Consider the following 12,257-nt stretch of genomic DNA (forward strand, 5'->3'; position numbering starts at 1 on the left):
ATCTACCCTCCCCATCTCAGGAAGGGGAACATAAACAAAAGTCTCCTATAATAGGTACATTATACGTAGACAATAAGTGGGAAGCTGGTCTGACAAATAAGGATTCATCACCGGCTAGTATCCAAAAGACTTTTCTGCGACATTTAAGCAAACATGATAAAAAGGACAAACCCACTCCCCACCACCCTCCTATCCCATCTGTACCCCCGGTGTGTCCCACAGTACAACAATTCAAATACATTTTTTCAACATAGGATTCAGCATTGTATAGTACTAACAAGTTAGAAACAGCTAGGGTCATCGCTCCCCCATTCAACAGCACTGATACTACTACTGTAATCACAGACAGTCCAGTAATGTATACTTAACTCAAGGTGAAACAAGCTGTGTGCTCGTTGCCAAATTTTCATCTGATTACAATTCTGATGCTTGCAATAAAACCACTAAGGCTTCCCAGGCCCTCGTGGCCTCTAAGGGTTTATCCCCCTTTGCTCGTCTAGCAAGCTGAAACCTAACTGTACTCTCGCTCGTTGCCCATTTAAGCAATTTCATTTTCCATCTCAGGACACAAGGGCCCCATGCGGCTTTCTAGTGTGCTGTAATGTACCGCTTGGCCAGGAACAGTCCTAAATCTAGAAATGTGCTCGTGATTTTTGTTTTGGGTGTATGGGGGAACCAGTGGAGCAAGCAGGTGCCCATGTCAGGTGCTATATGCCTTTCTGTGTTCTTGCATAGCATTGCAACTACCTAATCCCAGTACGTTCCTAATTGCGGACAGTCCCACATCATATGACTGAACTACGCCCCCTCTAAGTTACAACGTGGGCACTTTGCAGTATCTGTATTGAAATATTTGTTTATCTTGGCAGGAGTGAGGTACGCCCTGTGTAGTATAAAGAAGTGGACCAGTTGGAAATTGGCATTTCTAGTGCTTTTCCACGCACTCCTAACTATCTGAGCCCATGATTTCTCAGGAATCTCCTTACCCAGATCCGATTCCCACTTCTGCTACAATTCCCGAAATGGCATCAACCCCTCACCAGTCATACGTCTATATAAGCACGTAACTACCTTAAAGGTCACTGTCGCCATTACAACATGCTGACATGCCATGGATGTCTGCAGCTCCGATAGCCCCTCCCGCCAGTTCAGTTGTATGGCTGAAACAAGTGCCGAATTAAGCAAAAAATGTCCACAAGGGAGGTCATATCTATCCTGCAAAGCTTGAAATGGGAGGAGGCGGCCATCTTCATACAAATCCCTGAGCATCCTGAACCCCTTAGTCTCCCATTCGAACAATGCAGCCCAATCCCCTCCATGACCTCGTCAGTGCCGGTCGCTCTACCCGCCGCGTGGCCCTTCCAGGAAGTCACCCGGTCCCCTGCTGCCGCCGCCGCCGCTCGAATCGCTGTACCCCTGCCCTGATTGTGCCTCCACTGGGGTTGGTAGTATCGCCGTAGTACTGCCATAATTGTACTGTTTTGTTCTGTTGCCTTAGTACTGCCCTATTTGTACTGTTTGTCCTGTTGCCCATTTGTGCTCGCCGTAGTATTGCCCCAATAGTACTGTTTGTTCTGTTGCCATAGTACTGCCCTAATTGTACTGTTTTGGTCTGTTGCCCTTTTGTGTCTTGCCCCCTGTTCCCGCCGTCTGCCCTAGCGCTTCTGGCCCCGCTGGTCCACCCCGCTCCCTGACGCTGTTTCCCCGCGGCCCCGCCCCCACTCCTGCTGGTTTTCCATCGATTCTCTCTCATTCGCCACCCCGCTCCCACCTCCCAGCTGCTCCTCCCTCCCATTGAGTACTTAGCGCCGGAGCCGTGCGACGGGGAGCTGTGACCTGCCTGACCTCGTCAGTGCCGGTCGCTCTACCCGCCGCGTGGCCCCTCCAGGAAGTCACCCGGTCCCCTGCTGCCGCCGCCGCTCGAATCGCTGTACCGCTGCCCTGATTGTGCCCCCACTGTGGTTGGTAGTATCGCCGTAGTACTGCCATAATTGTACTGCCATAATTGTACTGTTTTGTTCTGTTGCCTTAGTACTGCCCTAATTGTACTGTTTGTCCTGTTGCCCATTTGTGCTCGCCGTAGTATTGCCCCGATAGTACTGTTTGTTCTGTTGCCATAGTACTGCCCTAATTGTACTGTTTTGGTCTGTTGCCCTTTTGTGCCTTGCCCCCTGTTGCCGCCGTCTGCCCTAGCGCTTCTGGCCCCGCTGGTCCACCCCGCTCCCTGCCGCTGCTCCCCCGCGGCCCCACCCCCACTCCTGCGGGTTTTCCATCGACCCTCTCCCATTCGCCACCCCGCTTCACCCTCCCAGCTGCTCCTCCCTCGCTCCGCCCCCCCCACTCTCCATTTATGGCAGAGTCGACACGTACGTGCAGCGGGCGCGCCGATTGTGCGCCGAAGGCGCGCCAAAGGCAAGCCCATCTGCGCCCGTCCACTCCTGGACCGCGCCCTACGCCAGAACCCCTGGCCCCCGCAGATGCCATCCCACCCGCCGGACGTACAATGCCGCCACCCTCAGCGCACTCAACACCGGCCGGACCTCCGGCTGCCACCGAGCCACCCCAGGACGGACCCTTCACCTGCCAATCTTGCAAGTTCACCTGCATCCGAACCGGCGCCGCACCCACACCCGCTAGACCGAACACCAACAGCAACCACCTGAAGTGCATCCTGCTCAACACCCGCTCCGTCCACAGACACGCCGTAGAACTATGGAACCTACTCGACACCACATCTCCGGACATCGCCTTCCTCACGGAAACCTGGATGAAAGTCTCCTCAGCGCCCGACATCGCCATAGCCATCCCGGATGGATACAAGATCATCCGAAGGGACCGCGTCAACCAGACAGGAGGAGGCATCGCCATCGTCCACAAGAACACCATCCGCATCACGACCAACTCTGACAACACCCTCACAGCCGCCGAACATCCCCACTTACAGATACACACCGACCCCAAGACCACACTCAGAGGCACCCTCATCTACAGACCCCCAGGACCCCGCACACAATTCAGCGAAGACATCGCAGACTTCATCAGCCCACACGCCCTCGCCTCCGCTGACTACATCCTCCTAGGGGACCTCAACTTCCACCTGGAGAACAACAATGACAACAACACCACCACCCTGCTGGACAACCTCGCCAACCTCGGACTCAAGCAACTGGTGAACACCCCTACCCACTACGCCGGACACATGCTTGACCCAATCTTCTCATCCAGCAAGTACATCTCCTTCAGCCACTCCACCGGACTCCACTGGACAGACCACAGCTGCGTCCACTTCAGCTTCAGAAAGACCACGATTCACCACCTCCTGCAACAGGTTTCCCGCTGGAGCTGGAACAAGATCACCACCGACCAGCTCACCACATCACTGAACCAGAACCCTCCCGCCAGATCAACGAACCCCAACCAAGCAGCCAACAACCTCACACAGTGGATCACAAACTGCGCGGACGACCTCGCACCCCTGAAAAACCATCCCAGCAGGCCCGGAAGCAAGAAAGCCTCCTGGTTCAACGACGACCTCATGAACTCCAAGAAGAACTGCCGTACCCTCGAGAAAGCCTGGCGAAAAAACTCAACCACAGAAAACATGACCGCTCCACCCACAAACACCACCAGCTGATCCACACCGCCAAGAAGTCAGCATTCAAGGATCGACTAGACAACAACACACACAACAGCAAGGAACTCTTCAGCATCGTCAAAGAGCTATCCAACCCCAGCGCCGGAAACAACAACATCACCCCCTCACAGGACCTCTGGGACTCACTCGCCTCGTTCTTTCACAGCAAGATCGCAGACATACACAACAGCTTCGGCAAACAGACCACGCACCCTACCTCAGAACCAACGCCCCCTACCACCACCCTCCGCGCCTGGACCCCGGTCAGCACCGAGGACACCATCCACACGATGAACACCATCCACTCCGGATCACCAACCGACCCATGCCCCCACTACATCTTCAACAAGGCTGACTCCGTCATCGCACCCCAACTCCGGGACATCATCAACTGCACCTTCAACACTGCCACCTTCCCAGAGAGCTGGAAGCATGCCGAACTCAGCGCCCTCTTGAAGAAACCTTCAGCAGACCCCACCGACCTCAAGAACTACCGCCCCGTCTCGCTCCTCCCGTTTCCGGCCAAAGTCATCGAGAAGACCGTCAACAGACAGCGTGCAGCCTTCCTCGAGGCGAACGGATCCCTCGACCACTCACAGTCCGGCTTCCGAGCCAACCACAGCACCGAGACCGCCCTCATCGCAGCCACTGACGACATCCGAACCCTGCTCGACAACGGGGAAACAGCGGCCCTCATCCTCCTGGACCTCTCCGCAGCGTTCGATACTGTCTGCCACCGCACCCTAGTACAACGCCTCAGCAACGTCGGAATCCAAGAGAAGGCACTGGAGTGGAACATCTTGTTCCTCGCCAGAAGAACCCAGAGAGTCCGCCTCCCCCCGTTCAGATCCGAGGCCACCGAAGTCATCTGCGGCGTACCACAAGGATCATCACTCAGCCCCACCCTCTTCAACGTCTACATGAGCCCCCTCGCAACCATCGCACGCCAACACAACCTCAACATCATCTCCTACGCCGACGATACCCAGCTGATCCTCTCCCTCACGAACGATCCCGCCACCGCCAGAACCAACCCACACGAAGGGATGAAAGAAGTAGCCGAATGGATGAAGAACAGCAGCCTGAAACTGAACTCAGACAAGGCGGAAGTCCTCATCCTCGGGTCTTCACCCTCTGCCTGGGATGACTCCTGGTGGCCTCCTGCCCTGGGCAGCGCACCCAAACCAACGGACCACGCACGCAGCCTGGGCTTCATCCTGGACTCCTCCCTCTGAATGACCAGAAAGTCAACGCAGTCTCATCATCGTGTTTCAACATCCTACGCATGCTCCGTAAGATCTTCCGATGGATCCCCACTGAAACCAGGAAAACGGTCACCCAGGCACTCGTCACCAGCCGACTGGACTACGGCAACACCCTCTACACCGGAACCACAGCCAAACTCCAGAAAAGACTCCAACGCATCCAGAACGCCTCCGCACGACTCATCCTGGACATCCCCCAACACAACCACATCTCCGGACACCTGAGAGACCTGCACTGGCTCCCCGTCAGCAAGAGAATCACGTTCCGTCTCCTCACCCACGCACACAAGGACCTCCACGACCTGGGTCCCAAGTACCTCAACAACCGCCTGACCTTCTACACTCCCACCCGACAGCTGCATTCGACCAGCCACGCCCTCGCCGCCGTTCCACGCATCCGAAGAACCACCATGGGAGGAAGATCCTTCTCCTACCTGGCAGCCAAGACTTGGAACTCCCTCCCCATCCACCTCCGTCTGACCCAAGACCACCTCTCCTTCAGGAAGCAACTCAAGACCTGGCTGTTCGAGCAGTAGCGGTCCCCTCTCCCCCAAGCACCTTGAGACCCTCCGGGTGAGTAGCGCGCTATACAAATTTACTGATTGATTGATTGATGCGGAAATACAATGCACATAGTTAAAGGTATTTCCGGGGCTTAAGGCCGATTAATCATGGCCCTTCGCTGACTCCGATTCCAGCATAGCCTCATCGTCCGAACCTCACTGGAAAGTGTTCCGAGACGCAACGGATGTTGGAGGATAATAGAGGACAGTACATGTCTCGGGTTTGTTTTGACATCATAATGGCATACAGGATGGGCCCATGGTGTGGCATGGCATGACAGAGACAACGGTTACTGACAATGCTTTAGAAATGACCGCCTGCTTTGGTGGGTGACATCTCCGTCAGGGTGACGGAGTAGTTTGCTCTGTAGCCCTCGCAGAGAAACTGACCACCCACCAACAATTAAATTAGGCCCTAAGAATAGAGAAATATTCTTGCACTAGATGGTATTTCAAAGGCAAGGTTACTTTTATTTTTTCCTCTGTTCATCAATATATCTAATACATGCAAATAATAATTATTCTACCGCCACGGAGAGTACTGGTTTACACTGAGGATGACTGTTATGTGGAGAAACCAAGATTACTTACAAAGACATTTTTTTGTTGCATTTTTAGATTTGGCCAGCAATTTGTTTTAAAAAATAGCCATAATAAAAATACATATATATATATATATATGCACATATAAATGGACTTTATACCCATACAAGGAATGTCCGTACCCATACAAGGACTTTCCGTCAATCATCTTTATGCACTGGTCTGTTAAAGTGTCATTCACGTTTAGCTTGCGCCCACCACAATACAGGGTAATGGGTAGAACACTTCATCCACTGGCTATCTTGTACCAATTGGCTTTGTTTGCCTTTACCGATCTACTGAAGTAGGACATGGACTATGAAATTTAAGGTGCAGGCCAGTTTCTCTTTCAGAAATCCACAGAAAATCAAACAAATTCGCATCCCAGGGCAACTCTTATCAATTGAGGGGATGTTAGTTTTCATCAGTTACTTTTTCAGACTACACGACTACCCTGCCTAAAGATCGAGCCAAAGACGGTACTCACACATTTTTGGGGCAGTCAGAATTTAGTCACCATACAGTTGTACAATTACGGCAAGTACGGCAAATGATACCAAGTATCAAACACTTTGCTTTGGTGTAGCTCCAAGAACTAGCGGGACTTAAAATTATTCATTAATCACACACTTAAATGTTCACATCTGAGGAGCCTGCTAATATTATGCTGGAGTATTGGTCCAGGGGCCAATGGGGGGGGGGGCTTTCTGATAGTGATTAGAGGGATTTAAACATGATTCAAGTGTAATTTCTATCCTATTGTACAAAATTGGAGAACGGTTAATCAACACTCAATGAAAAATTAATTTTCTGCACCCTTTGCCATGTTGTCTAAAGCTAAAGACACACACATGTTGAGGGTGTTTTATATTAATCTTTCTAGGTTTTTTTAGATTTGTTTTTCTTTCGCACTACATTTATTCCCCACAGCTACCCTGGCTTGTGGCATAGACATGGCACTAAGGGATGGCCTTGCAAGATATTACTGTTGTTTCTTCAGAGATAAGTGGTTAGCAGGGAAAAGGAACAGTATTTTGTCCCTTCAGTGATGGATTTGCAGGTGGTATTGACTGTCCGGTGGTGTGGAGTGGCTGGAGTGGTTGGGTTGTATATTAAAAAAAAGAAAGATGTATATTTCAAGCGCAATAATATCACAATAACATTAAATAATGGCCCAGACTAGACAGACTAAACAATAACTCTCAAATTGTATTAGGATCATAACATGGAATATCAATGGGCTTTGGTCCACACCCAAATCCTGTATTGTACAGGAAGAACTTACTTTTCTAACGCCTCTGATACCCTGTTTACACGAAACACATCTATCTGGGGCATGAAAGAGCGAAATTATGTCAACTAGCTTCAAAATCTAAGCCTTTAGAAACCAGAAAACCCCTTAAGTGTGTGATTGCCCTACTTGCTAAAAATCACACATGGCAATTGTAGATGTCTAAATGTTTTCTCCAGTGACAATGACTTACTGCTCACATTCTTACAGATTCAGTTTCTGTAATGATTTGTGGCATAAATGCATCTAATACAGATTGTCCAGCAACAATTCAACAATTATTACTGGAATTATCTAATTGGTCAACCCGATAGGTTTATGTGGGGATAGTCATCTCTTTGGCATTTTAGAGTTTTGGAACTCACATGGTGTTTTAAAAGAACCCTCACTCACCAACCTAGCAGGCGACATACTACATCATTGGGTTCCCATCCTGGTTGTCGAATGCTCCCAGGGAGTGCTGCAACGCCTGATTACAGAGGAACTGGTTGTTTTGGGTGATCCAGTGACTATGAAATGCTGATTAAAATTGGCCCGTGAATCCCTCTTATCAAAAGTATTTTTATTTGGAGGACTCTCAGACAATATTAAAAAGAGTGGTGATAGTTAATTGGTACCAAGTATCCTGGGTGTGGTCATCCTGGGTATGGTCTACATGTTTAAGCCACCCTTGTTAGCCCATGTAGGTCAATGTGACTTTATTCAGGACCAGGTTTATAGTGCTTACATACTTTTTTTTTTTTTAAGACCTTTATTGCAAATAATACATGTACACAGCAGTGTGCCTACAACCCTGTGGGAGGGCCAGCTGCAATCAGTTCAACAGCAAATAATACGGAGCATGTATCCAATGGCATTTAGCAAGAACATGCAAAAAAAGAAAAAAAAATGTAAAGTCATTGATAGCCAGTGTTCCAGGCTCATCTCCATTCCTGCAGCTGTATCACACATATTGAATCGCGGTCTCATATAGTGCTTACATACTTAATAAGACATGCAAGATGGGGCAAGACAGGGGTGTTTGCCCACGTAATCTGATCACAATACCTCTCGTATTGTATCATTTGAAAATAAAAGTGTCATAAAAAAGAAAGAAGGATGTGAGACAATAGGTAGTCATATTCTTTTTTTGTTGGGCTCAGGTGAGTGATTTACTCACTGGCAACCAAGATAACCCCTTCGCTGCTCATGACGAGCTCAGCTCGTCATGCAGTACACTGGTCGTGTGCTGACGACGAGCTGAGCTCGTCATGAACAATGGGATTTGAAAAATGTAAGCACCTAAGAAGAATTGCCTCAGCATTGATGTGGTTATTAAAATAATTAGTACACCGAACAGTGTGATGAAACCTTCTTTATTGTGTGCAGATCGCTCGCATACATTATGCACATAGCTGTAATTATTTGAAAAATCCTGGGTTGGGGATTACAAAAAAGAAGAAAGTGTGGAGAAGGACATAAAAATTGAATCCTCAAATATCTGTCCCAAGTTTTGGAAATTTGCAGGGCCCAGGTTAGTGCATATAATTCATGGGAAAGGCTCCGCAAGGATGGATTATGCCATAATGTGATATAGCAAGGAATAAGCAATTTGCGCATGATAGATTACCATATTTGTGAGTAAACTAAGTGTGCCTTGAATCTAGCTTTCCTACATTATACAGTTTCAAAAACACCTTGTGCAAAAGTTAGATCCTTGTATATTATGTGGGGGCCATGGAGTTACAAATAGTCCTACTACTTGTGGCAAACTCAAAGAGAAGTATGATCAATAACAGAATTTTAAGCAGGGCAGTGACATCCCCTTATGTAGAATTTGTTTCAAAAGAGGCAAGTATATGTGTAATGAAGATATAGATATCAGACTTACATCTTGATTTGATCAAATTTACCATTTATTGCGTGTGAAGCAGCTTAATTTAAAATTCATTGTAGATAGCCTTATGGAGCCAATAATTCTCTCAGACATAGAACAAACCATAAACATGAGTCACAACATTTTGAATGGATCTCGTCTCAAAATCCATCATTAGAAACTGATATAGGACATACATTTTACTCCTAAAAGGTTGTATGGGGTACTGACTCCAACTGCTTACGCTGCCATAGCACACAAGCAGATATTGCACACATTTTTACTTGCATTATAATTCAGATTTACTGGAAACAAGTCTTTCAAGAATTGTGTAAACTTTGTGTATTTCCTATTTTTATCAATTTGAAGGCAATACTACTAGGATCCTCTATTGATTCCCCACGGAGACATATGGGAATTATATTTGGAGCATTTATTGTAGTTCTTTTACAGATTTCTAACATATAGCTTGATAGGAATCCATTCACAATGAGGGAATGATGTTACAAATGTATAATTTTGTGTAGGTTAGAGATGTTTGTTATACGTTTATTTCTTTTTTATTTAAAGAGTTTTATATCTCATATAGCACTGGCAAGACTCAAGGGTATGAGAGCAATTTACAGCATCGTTAAGGCATTAACAGTCAATCAGTCCCGGCCGGCATGACTCGCGGATGGGGGAGTCGCGCAGGGACAGGGTTGCATGGGGGGAGTTCAATTCAAAAATAAAAAGTTAACTTACCTTTGCCGTCCTGGCCCGGTCTCGCGTCATCTCTGCTCCTCACAGGAAGCAGACAGCCTCCCTCCCCTCCCCTAAGCCTATCACAACGCTGCAATGGCAGCGTTGTGATCGGTTGCGATGCCGACCACAAAGTCATCTATGGGGAGGCCATTTTCTCCAAGAAAAGGCAGAGTGCGTATGACTGGTATAGTCGGCCCTGGGGCCGACCAAACAGTCAGCGCCCTCAGTGTGGGTAAGCGACTCCTCCCCTGCCCTAGAGCAGGAACCACCACCCGCCCGCCCCAACCAAATCCTTCTGCTTTATCGGAGTGCGAGAAGCAGAAACATAAAATGGTATTTATAATACCATTTTATCTTTCTGCTTCTCGCACTGTGAGAAAGCTGTAGGCAACGCTTCTTCGCCCAGATGGAGGAGCTGCCTCTGCAGTCACTCACAAAACCGTATAGTTGTGGTGCCAAGAGTCGAGTCACTATCAGTTCATAACAATATAGTCTAATTGTAGTGTCGGTGTTGAGTCATAGTACAGACATTGGGAGGGATTTGCTTATCACGAGGGGGTGTTTCTAGGTTGTGTTAAGAGTTATTTCCAAGTAGGTTAATGTGCTGGTTTAGGTGAAATTATTTTAGTTGTCTCCTGAAGCTCATGAAGGAGGAATTAGTTCTCATATGGAGTAGGGGGGAGTTCCAGCTTTGACTGAGAAAGAGTGTGTGTTGAAGCTTCTTAGATTTTTCGTCTGGCCTGCTTTTGTGAATTTAGATGCTACGTAGTCTGGTATATCAATGTTTAGAACTTTGTGGGTAAGACAAGCAGTTTTAAAGCAGCAGCGTGCTTCGATTGGTAGCCAGTTTAGATTTATTAGTGAGGGGGAGAAGTGATCGTATTTCTTTGCTCCAGTAGTCATCCTTGCCAATGCATTTAGAGTGCCTCTCAAGGTAGCTAGGTATGATTTTGGTGAGCCTTTGAGGGTTGCATTCTTGAAGTCTAGTCTGGACAGAACCAGTATTTGAGTGGCAGTTTTTAGGTCATTTGGAGGGAGGTAGGGTTTGATTTTGTTGAGGAATTTTAGGTCATAGGAGGCACACTTCGAAGTGGACCATATGTGTGTGCGCATGTTCAAAAGTGAGTCTAGGGTGATGCCCAGTGATTGGCATACTCTGCCAGAGTCAGCTTGCAGTTTAGGGCATTCAGGTTATTTAGCCATTCTTGTATCTGTGGTGATTGGCCGGGGTTGGACAAAATAAGACTTTCCATCTTTTCTTGGTTAAGTTTGAGGTGATTGTGCGATTGTCAGTTTTGAACTTTTCTGAGTGTGGTATTGAGACGGCATATGTCATTCAGGGAGGATATTTCCAGTAAAACTGTGTGTCGTTTACAGAAAGGTGGTAGGCGATATTGAGTATTGTGGTGAGGGGCTCCATTTCGATGTTGAAGAGTGTCGGTGAGAGGACTGAGCCTTGGTGTACACCTTGGGTGCTGGCCGATATATCGGACGTAGATTTGTTTATTTTTATTAGTTGAGAGCAGTTGTGCAGAAATTAGGTAAACCACTTCAGAACTGTGTCTTCTGCTCCAATTCGATTGTTGCAGGAATTCCAAAAGTAGCTTATGATCAACCATGTTGAATGCCAATGATAGGTCTAGGAGGAGGAGCAGGCAGCATCTGGTTGTGTCTAGGGATTTTTGTATGTCATCTGCTATATTTAGTACAGCTGCTTTCATGCTGCATCCCTTCTTGAAACCCAATTGGTATGAATGGAGTAGGTTATTGGTTTCAATGTGTTGGATAAGTTGTGAGAAAACACATTTCTTGATGATTTTTGCCAGGAAAGGAAGGTTGGAAAAAGGCCGGATGTTGTTGAAGTCTTCAGGGTCTGCGCCTGGAATCTTTTAGCAGGGGGGAGATTTGGCCTTGTTTGAGGCAGTAAGGCATGGGCCCGTTACTCAGAGAGCTGTTTATTATCTTTGACCATTGAGGCATTAAGGCGTGGTTAAGGTTTTTTGCCAGGAAAGCTGGAAGTGGGTCTGCGTAGTGTGAAGAGAGTTTGCATCTTGCAATCCCCATGGAGATATTCTTCTCTGTGAGTGAGTTGAATGCCTTCCATCTCTTGGGTGCTGTGGAGGGCCTTGGGCACTGGTTTGGTCCGGTCATCCCTGGGGGAGAAGTCTTTGTTTTAGGGGCTGAGGAGTGTGCTGGGGCTATGTTAACCCCTGTTGTGGGTGAAAAGTTGCTATTGGAAGTTCACGTGTAGCAGTCGAGAGAGAGTTTGATTTTTGTTATTTGGTTGTTGAAGTATGGGGTGAAGTTGTTGCAATGTGTTGCA

The 12,257-nt window shown here is 47.8% G+C and overlaps 1 protein-coding gene across 2 annotated transcripts in view; it reads right to left on the reverse strand.

Moving 5' to 3' along the window:
* The window catches only part of TFPI (tissue factor pathway inhibitor), a 249,456-nt gene that overhangs the window by 189,915 nt on the left and 47,284 nt on the right, over window positions 1–12,257 (reverse strand). The window lies entirely within an intron of this gene.

This window comes from Lissotriton vulgaris, chromosome 2_1, assembly GCF_964263255.1.
Source record: "Lissotriton vulgaris chromosome 2_1, aLisVul1.2, whole genome shotgun sequence".
Lineage (NCBI taxonomy): Eukaryota > Metazoa > Chordata > Amphibia > Caudata > Salamandridae > Lissotriton > Lissotriton vulgaris.